This window comes from Macaca thibetana, chromosome 10 (genome assembly GCF_024542745.1).
Source record: "Macaca thibetana thibetana isolate TM-01 chromosome 10, ASM2454274v1, whole genome shotgun sequence".
Taxonomy (NCBI): Eukaryota; Metazoa; Chordata; class Mammalia; order Primates; family Cercopithecidae; genus Macaca; species Macaca thibetana.
This window is the reverse complement of record NC_065587.1, coordinates 85514457-85529170: the sequence shown is the minus strand read 5'-3', so window position 1 is coordinate 85529170 and position 14714 is coordinate 85514457. Positions and strand designations below refer to the sequence as shown.

Sequence of the window (14714 nt, the reverse complement as noted above, 5' to 3'; positions counted from 1 at the left end):
AATTTATACTCCTTGATTAAGTGACATTATCACTAAATAAGCATTTACTCATCTCAACGTTCAATAGCATTTGCTAAAGAGGGAAAGAAAAATAAATAAAATATATAAAAAATGTTGTCACAATTAGGGTGAGTTTTATTGTTATTAAAGATTAATGAACACAAATTTTGGAGATGATAATATATTCATGATCTTGATTATAATGATGGTTTTATGAATGTATACATGTGTCAATATTTAGCAAATTATACATGTTAAATATGTGTGTTTTACTGTACATCAACTATATCTCAATAAAGCAGTTAAAATTTTAAAACTGCATTTATCTCTTTTTTATCTACTAAAAACAAAATGATCTATTTTGTCTTTAGTAGAACAAAGAAAGTTAAAATTAGTTCCATAACATCATGTAGATTATGCCTTTCTCTGCCTCATAGTGACACTGCTTAAGTATTCAAGCATACCTTTGTATGCTGACACCACAAACCACCAGAGAAATTTTAAATCAATCTGCACCCCCTAGATCACCCATAAGCTCAGCAAATTGCAAGAAAACACACTGGGAGTTGTCCAGATCAATCTGGGCCGTCTACATTGTATATTCATACACCTAAGTAATATACACAAACACAGCAGATGGCTTTTGGAGTATGTGTTTGGTACCCAAATGTATCCTCTGTTTGTAGCAGGCAAATTCGTAACCACCACCATCACACTGGATAGCCATAGATGTTTAGGTTCTGGTTTACCAGTGGAGCCAAACTGTATCAATAAGATAGTCTCTCTCATAAAAATTTACAACTAGAATTCAGAGATACCACAAATCCCTAGTGCCGATTTGATCATAGGGCATGTAAATTCCAAAGCTGTGCTGTTTTCACCATTAGCCATGAACACTGACAGTCAGAGGGAAAAGAAATATCTGAAGAGAAATAATAATAAAGCAAACAGGTTGAGCACTCAGGATGACAGTGAGAGAGAGAGAAGTAGAGAGAGTGTGAATTAGTTGGCTATTCCTGATAGGTTTTCATCTCCTGTCTCTCATCTGCCTGCATTACTTCTTGAAAACCATGTATCTGATTAGTCTTTTCACTTATCTTTCTTTCTGTCCACCTAAATAGATTTGAAGAGTACAAACTAAAACCCAGTACAGTTGACCCTTGAATAATGCAGGTTTGAACTGTGTGGGTCCACTTGTTTGCAGATTTCCTTCTGCCTCTGCCACCCCTGAAACAGCAAGATCAACCCCTCCTCTTTCTCCTCATCAGCCCATGCAGTGTGACAATATTGAAGATAAAGACCTTCATACTGATCCATTTCCACTTAATGAGTATTCCCCTTTCCCTGTGATTTGCTAAGTATTGTAGATCCTTCCAATCATAATGGACTCCCTTGCCTGCTGGATTCTAGACAGTTTTGTTAGTGAAAAATACCAGTAGGTTATTGAAAGGCAGGAGGAGGTGATAAATTCCCTGCCTGATTAGTTTCAGTCTGTGCCTCTGGCAACAGCAGTGACACAACACAATATGTTAATGATGTAACAGCAAAGGGGGCTGCAACAAGATGGGACCAGAGGATCCAGGGCTCCTAATTAGGCAGCAGCCTCCAATAGCAAGAGCCTTAACAGCACTGTGCTGCATTCTGGATTAGTTTCTCAAAATTTTTTCCAGTTTACTAATTCTCTTTTTGACAGTTTTAAATGTCATTTAACTCATCTGCTATATTTTTTTAAATTGTAATGATTGCCTTGTTAATGGGCAGACTATAATTTTCTTATATCCAAAGGTATAGCTCTTCAAAAGTCTTGGCTATATGAGATTCCAACTTCCAAGTCTCCCAGGAAGAGACTAAAACCAATGGTCATTTCTGATTTACTCATAGTCATTAAAATCCAAATTGCTTTCTTACCCTCATACCAGTGAAGCTTCGCTTCAAACTTAGCACCCTAGTTTTCCATTTTCCTCTTTGTTTTGTGCCCTGAAGATTTTTCCTTCACTTTCTTGGAAAATCTTAAATGCTTTTAAAAGAATAAGGCAGTGAGCTGAGGTTGTGCCACTGCACTCCAGTCTGAGCAACACAGTGAGACCTCCTCAAAAAAAAAAAGAAAACAAAAGCAGCACTCAGGATCATGGTGGACAGGAGGCACGACTAGATTGCGGCTCCCACTTGGACAGGAGCAGTGTGTCGAGATTCGTATTGTGAACTTTTGCTCCAGAGCGACTGCAGGAATACATTAGGAAAGCTGAGAGAACCCACAGGCCCTCTGAAAGAAGTTGATTGCTCCTGCAGGACCCAGGAGACACCTCAAATACTGTGAGTGCCCAAAAATGGAAGTGGGAAAGGAGGTCATCCAGCCTGGACCACACACCTTGGACCACACACCCCAACTGGGGAACCTGAAGGTCCTGATTATGACCTTACCTAGAGCTGAGTCCATTTAAAGAGCCAAGTAAATACAGGGGTAGAGGAAGAAGCAGGAAAAGCCCTGTGGGCTCACTGGATCCCCTAAGCAAACCATTTCTGCCCTGCCTCACAGGGGTTCTTGGGGAGGGTTGCCAGAGGCACTGGGCAAAGGTCATATGGAGAAGAAAACCTCCAGCTGAACTTCGTAACAACTTGATCCATCAGGAAGTCTCCTGGCCAGAACTTGAGGAAGGCATGAATCTGATGGGCAGACTCCACAGGCAGGGGAAGAATGAAAGCCTTAATTGCTTTTGCAGCTGAGACACGGGTAGCCTGGGGTAAGTTCTCAGCCCTGTTTGCTCACTGCCTGGAAACAGACTTGGTGCTCTTGGTGAGGGCAGGGTGGGAGTGAGAGTGGCCCTTTGTGTTGCATGGGAGCTGAGTGAGGCCTGAGACTGCCAGCTTTCACCCAATTCTCTGACAACCTTCATGACACAATAGAGGCAGCCATTAATCCTCCTAGGAACACAACTCCAGTGACCTGGGAATCTCACCCCCATCCCCCACAGGATCCTCAGCAGGACCCACCCAAGGACAGTCTGAGCTCAGACATGCCTAGCTCTGCCTGGACCTAATGGTTCTTCCCTATCCGCCCTGGTAACTAAAGACAAAGGGCATACACTCTTGGGAGTTCTAAGGTCCCACCCACCACCTGTTCTTCCCCATACTACCACAGCTGGAATTCTCTCTTGAAAGTGCCACCTCCTAGGAGGAGATCAATTAAGCAACCAAAGCCAAGGATCCTCACAGAGTTCATTTTACCCCCCTGCCACCTCCACTGGAGCAGGTGCTGGTCTCCATGGCTGAGAGACCCATAGATGATACACGTCACAGGACTTTGTGCTGACAACCCCCAGCACCAGCCCAGAGCCTGGTAGACATGCTGGGTGGCTAGATCCACAAAAGAGATAACAATCACTACAGCTCTGCTCTCAGGAAGCCACATTTCTAGGAAAAGGGGGAGAGTACTGCATCAAGGGAACACCCCGTGGGACAAAAGAATCTGAACAGCCTTGAGCCCTAGACCAACCTCTGACAGAACCTACTCAAATGAGAAAGAACCAGAAAACCAACTCTGCTAATATGACAAAGCAAGGTTCTTTACCAACCCCCAAAAATCACACTAGCTCACCAGCAATAGATCCAAACCAAGAAGAAATTCCTGATTTACCTGAAAAAGAATTCAGGAGGTTAGTTATTAAGCTAATCAGGGAGGACACAGAGAAAGGGGAAGTCCAATCAAAGGATATTTAAAAAAATGATATAAGAAGTGAAGGGAGAAATGTTCAATGAAATAAACAGCATAAATAAAAAACAATCAAAACATCATGAAACAATGGACACACTTATAGAGATACAAAACACTCTGGAAAGTCTCAGCAATAGAATTGAACAAGCAGAAGAAAAAACTTCAGAGCTCAAAGACAAGGTCTTTGAGTTAAACCAATCCAACAAAGACAAAGAAATAAGAATAAGGAAATATAAACAAAGCCTCCAAGAAGTCTGGGATTATGTTAAACAACCAAACTTAAGAAAAACTGGCATTCCTGAGGAAAAAAAGGAATCTAAAAGTTTGGAAAATATATTTGGGGAAATAATCAAGGTAAATTTCCCTGGCCTGCTAGAGACCTAGACATCCAAATACAAGCAGCTCAAAGAACACCTGAGAAATTCATTACAAAGAGATCATTGCTGAGGCACATTGTCATCAGGTTATCTAAAGTTAAGACAAAGGAGAGAATCTTAAGAGTTGTGAGGCAAAAGCATGAGGTAACTTATAAAGGAAAATCTATCAGATTAACAGCAGATTTCCCAGCAAAAACCCTACAAGCTAGAAGGGATTGGGGCCCTCTCTTCAGCCTCCTCAAGCAAAAATATTATCAGCCAAGAATTTTGTATCTAGTGAAACTAAGCTTCATAAATGAAGGAAAGATACAGTCTTTTTCAGACAAAAAAATGCAGAGAGAATTTGCCACTACCAAGCTAGCACTAAAAAACAGCTCAAAGGAGCTTGAAATCTTGAAACAAATCCGGGGAACATATCAAAAGAGAGCCTCTTTAAAACAGAAATCTCAAGGGACCTATAAAACAAAACTGCAATGTAAAAAAGCAAAAAACAAAAAACCAAGGTATACAGGCAACAAATAGCATGATGAATGGAATGGTACCTCATACCTCAATACTAACATTGAATGTAAATGGCCTAAATGTTCCACTTAACAGATACAGAATAGTGGTGGCTTGCAAGATGGCCAAATAGGAATAGCTCTGGTCTGCAGCTCCCAGCAACATCAACGCAGATGGCAGGTGGTTTTTGCGTCTCCAATAAAGTAGCCAGTTAATCTCATTGGAACTGATTAGACAGTCGGTGCAGCCAACAGAGGGCAAGCTGAAGCAGGGTGGGGCATCTCCTCACCCAGGAAGTACAAGGGGTTGGAAAATTCCCTTCCCTAGCCAAGGGAAGCCATGAGGGACTGTGCCGTGAGGAACAGTGCCTTCCGGCCCAGATACTGTGCTTTTCCCACAGTCTTCTCAGTCCTCAGACCAGGAGATTCCCTCAGGTGCCACCAAGGCCCTGGGTTTCAAGCACAAAACTGGGTGGCCATTTGGGCAGACACTGAGCTAGCTGCAGTTTTTCTTTTTTTTTTTTTTTTTTTTTTCGTATCCCAGTGGCGCCTGGAATGCCAGTGAGATGGAACCGTTCACTCCCCTGGAAAGGGGGCTGAAGCCAGGGAGCCAAGTAGTCTAGCTCAATGGATCCTACCCCCACGGAGCTCAGCAAGCTAAGATCCACTGGTTTGAAATTCTCGCTGCCAGCACAGCAGTCTGAAGTCAACCTGGGATGCTCGAGCCTGGTTGGGGGAGGGACATCTGCCATTATGGAGGTTTGAGTGGGTGATTTTCCCCTCACAGAGTAAACAAAGCCACCGAGAAGTTCAAACTCAGTGGAGCCCACCACAGCTCAGCAAAGCCATTGTAGCCAGACTGCCTCTCTAGATTCCTCCTCTCTGGGCAGGGCATCTCTGAAAGAAAGGCAACAGCCCCAGTCAGAAGCTTATAGATAAAACTCCCATCTCCCTGGGAAAGGGAACCTGGGGAAAGGGGCGGCTGTGGGCACAGCTTCAGCAGACTTAAACACTCCTACCTGCCAGCTCTGAAGAGAGCAACAGATCTCCCAGCACAGTGCCAGAGCTCTGCTAATGGACAGACTGCCTCCTCAACTGTGTCCCTGACCCCTGTGCCTCCTGACTGGGAGATACCTCCCAGCAGGGGTCGACAGACACCTCATACAGGAGACCTCCATTTGGCATCTGGCAGATGTCTCTTTGGCATGAAGCTTCTAGAGGAAGGATCAGGCAGCAATATTTTCTGTTCTGCAGCCTCCACTGGTAACACCCAGGCAAACAGTGTCTGAAGTAGACCTCCAACAAACCAGCAGACCTGCGACAGAGAAGCCTGTTAGAAGGAAAACTAACAAATAGAAAGAAATAGCATCAACATCAACAAAAAGGACAGCCACACAAAAACCCCAACCAGAGGTCACCAACATCAAAGACAAAAGGTAGATAAATCCAAGAAGATGAGGAAAAACCAGTGCAAAAAGGCTGAAAATTTCAAAAACCAGAACGCCTCTTCTCCAAAGGATCACAACTCCTTGCCAGCAAGGGAACAAAACTGGATGGAGAATAAGTTTGATGAATTGACAGGAGTAGGCTTCAGAAGGTGGGTAATAACAAACTCCTTTGAGCTAAAGGAGCATGTTCTAATGCATGCAAGGAATCTCAGAACCTTGACAAAAAGGTTAGAGGAATTGTTAACTCGAATAACCAGTTTAGAGAAGAACATAAATGACCTGATGGAACTGAAAAACATAGCACTAGAACTTTGTGAAGCATACACAATTATCAATAGCCAAATCAATCAAGCAGAAGAAAAGATGTCAGAGGCTGAAGATCAACTTTATGAAATGAAGTGTGAAGACAAGATTAGAGAAAAAGAATGAAGAGGAATGAACAGAGCCTCCGAGAAATTTGAGATTATGTGAAAAGACCAAACCTATGTTTGATTGGTGTACCTGAAAGTGACAGGGAGAATGAAACCAAGTTGGAAAACACTCTTCAGGATATTATCCAGGAGAACTTCCCCAACCTAGCAAGACAGGCCAACATTCAAATTCAGGAAATACAGAGAACACCACAAAGATATTCCTCAAGAAGAACAACCCCAAGATACATAATCATCAGATTCACCAAGGTTGAAATGAAGGAAAAAAGTGTTAAGGACAGCCAGAGAGAAAGATCATGTTATCCACAAAGGGAAGCCCATCAAACTAACAGTGGACCTCTGCAGAAACCCTAAAAAGCCAGAAGAGACTGAAGCCCAATATTCAACATTCTTAAATAAAAGAATTTTCAACCCAGAATTTCATATCTAGTCAAACTAGGCTTCATAAGTGAAGGAGAAATAAAATCCTTTACAGACAAGCAAATGCTGAGAGATTTTGTGAGCGCCAGATCTGCCTTACAAGAGCTCCTGAAGGAAGCACTAAATATGGAAAGGAGTAACTGGCACCAGCCACTGCAAAACCATACCAAATTGTAAAGACCATCGACACCATGAAGAAATTGCATCAACTAATGGGCAAAATAACCAGCTAGCATCATAATGACAGGATGGAATTCACACATAACAATATTAACCTTAAATGTAAACAGGCTAAATGTCCCAACTAAAAGGCAAAGACTGGCAAATTGGATAAAGAGTTAAGACCCATCAGTGTGCTGTATTCAGATGTATCCATCTCACATGCAATGACATGTGTAGGCTCAGAATAAAGGGATAGAGGAAGATTTACCAACAAACGGAAAGCAAAAAAAAATCAGGGGTTGCAATCCTAGTCTCTGATAAAACAGATTTTAAACCAACAAAGATAAAAAGAGTCAAAGAAGGCCATTACGTAGGGGTAAGAGATCAATGCAACAAGAAGAGTTAACTATCCTAAATATATATCCACCCAATAGAGGAGCACCTGGATTCATAAAGCAAGTTCTGAAAGACCTACAAAGAGACTTAGACTCCCACACAATAATAGTTGGAGACTTTAACATTCCACTGTCAATATTATATCGATAAGACAGAAAATTAACAAGAATATTCAAGACTTGAACTCAGCTGTGGACCAATCAGACCTAACAGGCATCTACAGAACTCTCCACCCCAAAATCAACAGAATATACATTCTTGTCAGCACCACATCACACTTATTCTAAAATTGTCCACATAATTGGAAGTAAAACACTCCTCAGCAAATGCAAAAGAATGGAAATCATAACAAACAGTCTCTCAGACCACAGTGCAATCAAATTAGAACTCAGGATTAAGAAACTCACTCAAAACCACACAACTACATGGAAACTGAACAACCTGCTCTTGAATGACTACTGCGTAAGTGACAGAATTAAGGCAGAAATAAAGATGTTCTTTGAAACCAATGAGAACAAAGACACAACGTACCAGAATCTCTGGGACACATTTAAAGCAGCACTTAGAGAGAAATATATAGCACTAAATGCCCACAAGAGAAAGCAGGAAAGATCTAAACTTGACAACCTAACATCATAATTAAAAGAACTAGAGAAGCAAGAGCAAACAAATTCAAAAACTAGCAGAAGGCAAGAAATAACTAAGATCAGAGCAGAATTGAAAGAGATAGAGACACAAAAAAAAACCTTCAGAAAATCAATGATTCCAGGAGTTGGTTTTTTTAAAAGATCAACAAAATCGATAGACCGCTAGCAAGACTAATAAAGAAGAAAAGAGAGAAGAATTAAATAGATGCAATAAAAACTGATAAAGAGGATATCACCATTGATCCCACAGAAATACAAACTACCATCAGAGAATACTATAAACACTTCTGTGCAAATAAACTAGGAAATCTAGAAGAAATGGATAAATTCCTGGATGCATACACCCTCCCAAGACTAAACCAGGAAAAATTTGAATCTCTGAATAGACCAATAACAGGCTCTGAAATTGAGGCAATAATTGATAGCCTACCAACCAAAAAAAGTCCAGGACCAGACGGATTCACAGCCGAATTCTACCAGAGGTACAAAGAGGAGCTGGTACCATTCCTTCTGAAACTATTCCAACCAATAGAAAAAGAGGGAATCCTCCCTAACTCATTTTATGAGGCCAGTGTCATCCTGATACCAAAGCCTGGCAGAAACACAACAACAACAACAACAAAAAGAATTTTAGACCAATATCCCTGATGAACATGAATGTGAAAATCCTCAATAAAATACTGGCAAACTGATTCCAGCAGCACATTGAAAAGCTTATCCACCATGATCAAGTCTGCTTCATCCCTGGGATGCAAGGCTGGTTCAACATACACCAATCAATAAACACAATCCATCACATAAACAGAGCCAATGACAAAAACCACACTAATATCTCAATAGATGCAGAAAAGGCCTTTGAAAAAATTCAGCATCCCTTCATGCTAAAAATCCTCAATAAACTAGGTATTGATGGAATGTATCTCAAAATAATAAGAGCTATTTATGACAAACCCACAGAAAATATACTGAATGGGCAAAAGCTGGAAGCATTCCCTGTGGAAACTGGCACAAGACAAGGATGCCCTCTCTCACCATGCCTATTCAACATAGTGTTGGAAGTTCTGGCCAGGGCAATCAGGCAAGAGAAAGAAATCAAGGGTATTCAATTAGGAAAACAGGGAGTCAAATTGTCCCTGTTTGCAGATGACATGATTGTATGTTTAGAAAACCCCATCATCTCAGCCCAAAATCTCCTTAAGCTGATAAGCAACTTCAGCAAAGTCTCAGTATACAAAACCAATGTGCAGAAATCACAAGCATTCCTATACACCAATAACAGACAAACAGAGAGCCAAATCATGAGTGAACTCCATTCAGAATTGCTACAAGGAGAATAAAATACCTAGGAACCCAACTTACAAGGGATGTGATGGACCTCTTCAAAGAGAACTGCAAACCACTGCTCAGTGAAATAAAAGAGGACACAAACAAATGGAAGAACATTCCATGCTCATGGATAGGAAGAATCAATATCGTGAAAATGGCCATAGTGCCCAAGGTAATTTAAAGATTCAATGCCATCCCCATCAAGCTACCAATGACTTTCTTCACAGAATTGGAAAGAACTACTTTAAAGTTCATATGGAACCAAAAAAGAGCCTGCATTGCCAAGTCAATCCTAAGCAAAAAGAACAAAGCTGGAGGCATCACACTACCTGACTTCAAACTATACTACAAGGTTACAGTAACCAAAACAGCATACTAATGGTACCAAAACAGATATAGAGACCATATGTATATACATATATGGAACAGAGCAGAGGCCTCAGAAATAACACTACACATCTACAACTATCTGATCTTTAACAAACCTGACAAAAACATGAAATGGGGAAAGATTCCCTATTTAATAAATGGTGCTTGGAAAACTGACTAGCCATATGTAGAAAGCTGAAACTGCATCCCTTCTTTACACCTTATATAAAAATTATACAAAAATTATTTCAAGATAGATTAAAGACTTAAATGTTAGACCTATAACCATAAAAATCCTAAAGGAAAACCTAGGCAATACCATTCAGGACATAGGTATGGGCAAGGACTTCATAACTAAAACACCAAAAGCAATGGCAACAAAAGCCAAAATAGACAAATGGGATCTAATTGAACTAAAGAGCTTCTGCATGGGAAAATAAACTACCATCAGAGTGAACAGGCAGCCTACAGAATGGGAGAAAATTTTTGCAATCTACCCATCGGACAAAGGGGTGATACCCAGAATCTACAAAGAATTCGAACAAATTTACAAGAAAAAAACAAACAACCCCATCAAAAAGTGGGCAAAGGATATGAACAGACACTTCTCCAAAGAAGACATCTATGTAGCCAACAGACACATGAAAAAATGCTCATCATCACTGGTCATCAGAGAAATGCAAATCGAAACTACAGTGAGATACCATCTCATGCCAGTTAGAATGGCGATAATTAAAAAGTCAGGAAACAACAGATCCTGGAGAGGATGTGGAGAAATAGGAACACTTTTACACTGTTGGTGGGGGGTGTAAACTAGTTCCACACTGTGGAAGACAGTGTGGCAATTCCTCAAGGATCTAGAAATAGAAATACCATTTGACCCAGCAATCCCATTACTGAGTATATGTACCCAAAGGATTATAAATCATACTATTATAAAGACACATGCACACATATGTTTACTACAGCACTATTCACAATAGCAAAGACTTGGAACCAACCCATATATCCATTAATGATAGACTGGATTAAGAAAATGTGGCACATATACCCCATGGAATACTATGTAGCCACAAAAAAGGATGGGTTCATATCCTTTGCAGGGACATGGATGAAGCTGGAAACCATCATTCTCAGCAAACTATCACAAAGACAGAAAACCAAACACCACATGTTCTCACCCATAGGTGGGAATTGAACAATGAGAACACTTGGACACAGTGTGGGAAACATCGCACATGGGGCCTGTCGTGGGTAGGGGGCTGGGAGAGAGATAGCATTAGGAGAAATACCTAATGTAAATGATGAGTTAATGGGTGAAGCAAACCAACATGGCACATGTGTACCTATGTATCAAACCTGCACGTTGTGCACATGTACCCTAGAACTTAAAGTATAATAATAAAAAAAGGGGGGGGGGTGGAAAAGAAAAAGAAAAACAATGTAGAGATTCCTTAAAGAACTAAAAGTAGATCTATCATTTGATCCAGAATCCTACTACTAGGTATCTACCCAGAGGAAAAGAAGTCATTATATGAAAAAGATATTTGCACATGCATGTTTATAGCAGCACAATTCGCAATTGCAAAAATATGGAACCAGTCCAAATGCCCATCAGTCAACAAGTGGGTAAAGAAAATGTGGTAGTTATATACCATTGAACACTACTCAGGCATAAAAAGGAATGAAATAATGGCATTCACAGCAACCTGGATGGAATTTGAGACTATTATTCTAAGCAAAGTAACTCAGGAATGGAAAACCATCATATGTTCTCCCTCATAATTGGGACCTATGCTGTGAGGACGCAAAGGCATAAGAATGATACAATGGACTTTAGGGACTCTGAGGAAAGGTGGGAGGGTGGTGAGAGAGAAAAGACTACACACTGGGTACAGTGTACACTGCTTGGGTGATGCATGCACCAAAATCTCGGAAATCACCACTAAAGAAATTATTCATGTAACCAAACAACACCTGTTCTCCAAAAACCTATTGAAATAAAAAATAAATTTAAAAACAAATGAATAAAATAAAATAAATCTTCTCTGCCTGTATCAAAACATCTCACGTACCCCATAAATATATACACCTACTATGTACCCACAAAAATTAAGAATTAAAAAAATTGTTAATAATAAAAAATAAATTGGCTGGGTGCAGTGGCTCACTCCTGTAATCCCAGCACTTTGTGAGGCAGAGGGAGGTAGATTGCTTGAAGTCAGGAGTTCAAGACCAGTGTAGCCAACTTCATGAACCCCCATCTCTACTAAAATACAAAAACTAGCCGGACACAGTGGCAGACACCTGTAATCCCAGTTACTCGGGATGTTGAGGCTGGAAAATCGCTTGAACCCAGGAAGCGGAGGATGCAGTGAGCCAAGATGGTACCACTGCACTCCAGCCTGGACGACAGAGTGGAACTCCATTTCAAATATAAATAAATAAATATAATTAATTAATTAGATCAACTGACTGTTGTTATAAATAACTCCTATTTACATAAAAAATTGGGTTTTTGTTTCACTGATATGAAGATTATAAAAAATGTGTTTAAGTAATAAGTTATTTCAAACAAAAGAAAATTTAAGTAAATAAAATACAGACTGTGTAAGATATAGTAAAACTCATGTGAGTAAAATTTGGCAAACATATTTGTATTTTAAAAGACATTTTCTTGTTTTATAAACCTTCAAAAGTTCTTAGTTCTTCTTGTTAGAAGATGAAGATATTAGGCCCATTTTAATTCATTCCATCTTACTTTCTTCTACCTTCCCAATCCCCCTAGCTATAGATTTGCACTACCAAGATTGGTAATATTAACATTTTGGTATTACCCTATTTTTATTCTTTTTGCATATTTTATTCTAAGAGTGTAAAACTGTAAGCATCTGTATAATCGAAACTGTTTTTCTTTCATCACAGGCCATGTAGTATACCATCTCTATTTTTTCCTATTTCATGACTCTTGTAAGTAGAGAACACAACTATCAATGCTTAATGGAGTCTCTTACTACATTCTACTATTTCTTAAAAATCATGCCAAATTTCAGCTTCCTCCATACTTGGACCTCAACTTTCTGATCTGGTTATTTATATTATTTTCCAAAAGTTTTTTTAATGCTGTTCTGATTTTAAATTATGTATACATTTATTTAATAAGTATTTATTGAGTATATACCAAGTATCAGGTGAGAATCAAATAGTCAAATATTCCTGACTTTATGGGTATTATATTTTTAGAAGGAAGAAGAAAATTACCAATAAACATAATAAATAGATAAATATTTGCTACCCTCTGCCTGCACACACATGCAGGACCCCGCTGCAGGGATTCCTCCTGCCTCGCTATCACCCACTGACGTGATATTGCTGTCACCACTTATCAGAGTGTTGTTGTCAACAAACTGGAAACACCTTAGCCCCTCCAGCACAGAAGGTGCTTAACCTTGAGAAGCCAGAGAAACAAACCAAGGGTCTGGTCTCAGCCACCCAGGGTTAGCACACACAGCTCAGGAGTGCTGTGGCTCCCTGAAGTCATGCAGAAATGAAGCCAGTCAACTAAATCCAACTTATATAACAGTCAAACCCTAAAGGGTATCAAAGAATGTAAGAGCAAAAAGCCGCATCCAACGGATAGCAACTTCAAACATTAAAGGAATATCAGCCCACACAATTGATAAAGAACCAGCACAAGAACTCTGGCAACTCTGAAATCCAGAGTGACTTCTGACCTTCAAATAACTGCACTAGCTCCCCAGCAATGGTTCTTAGCCAGACTAAAATGGTTGCAATGACACACATAGAATTCAGAATCTGGATGGCAACAAAGATTATTGAGATTCAGGGGAAAGTTGAAACCAATCCAAGGAATCTAAGGAATCCAATAAAACAACACAAGAGCTGAAAGGCAAAATAGCCATTTTAAGAAAGAACAAAACATCCTCTAGAGTTTAAAAAATTCATTACAAGAATTTTATAATACAATTAGAGGTATTAACAGCAAAATAGACCAAGCTGAGGAAAAAAGTCTCTGAGCTAGAAGACCAGTTCTTAAAAAAATTAAAAAAAAAAAAACTCAGTCAAAAAAAATAAAGAAAACAGAATGTAAAACATAGACAAAAGCTCCAAGAAATATGAGACTATGTAAAGACACCAAACATACAACGCACTGCATCCCAGAAAGAGAGGAAAAGAGGGCAAGCATTTTGAAAATCATATTTGAGGATATTATCCATGAAAAATGTCCCAATCTTACTAGGGAGGTTGATATGCAAATTTGGAAAATTCGGAGAATCCCTGCAAGATACTATACAAAATGTCTATCCCCAAGACATACAGTCATTGGATTCTCCAAAGCCAACATGAAAGAAAAATATTAAAGGCAGCTAAAGTGAAGGGGAAGATCACGTAAAAAAGGAATTCCATCAGATGAACAGCAGATCTTTCAGCAGAAACTTTACAAGCCAGGAGAGATTAGAAGCCTACATTTACCATACTTAAAAAAATTCCAACCAAGAGTTTCCTATCCAGCCAAACTAAGCTTCATACGCAAAGAAGAAATAAAATCCTTTCTAGACAAGTAAATTTAGGGAATTTCTTACCACCAGACCTGGTTTACAAGAGGTAAGGGAACTTAAGGAGTAATCTGGGTGTGTTGGGTGCATATATACTTACAATAGTTAGGTCTTCTTGTTGAATCAAATCCTTTATCATTATGTAATGCCCTTATTTGTCCTTTATGATCATTGTTGGCTTAAAGTCTGTTTTGTCTGAAATAAAAATACCAACCCCTGTACTCCTTAAGGAGCTGCTAAATATGGAAATGAAACACTATTACCTGCCATTACAAAAACACACTTAGGTACATAGCCCACTGACACTAAAAGGCAACTATACAATCAAGCCTACGTAACAACCAGTTGA

At 39.7% G+C, this 14714-nt stretch overlaps 1 protein-coding gene across 6 annotated transcripts in view; it reads right to left on the bottom strand.

Moving 5' to 3' along the window:
* The window catches only part of DSTN (destrin, actin depolymerizing factor), a 1228633-nt gene that overhangs the window by 794111 nt on the left and 419808 nt on the right, over positions 1–14714 (bottom strand). The window contains exon 1 of one of the 6 annotated variants that reach the window (XM_050745395.1): positions 3226–3235. The exons of the other annotated variants lie outside the window; for them this stretch is intronic. The gene's annotated coding sequence lies outside the window, so the exon portion shown is untranslated. Of the gene's footprint in view, positions 1–3225; positions 3236–14714 lie in introns of those variants that run through there. 6 annotated transcript variants of the gene reach the window in all.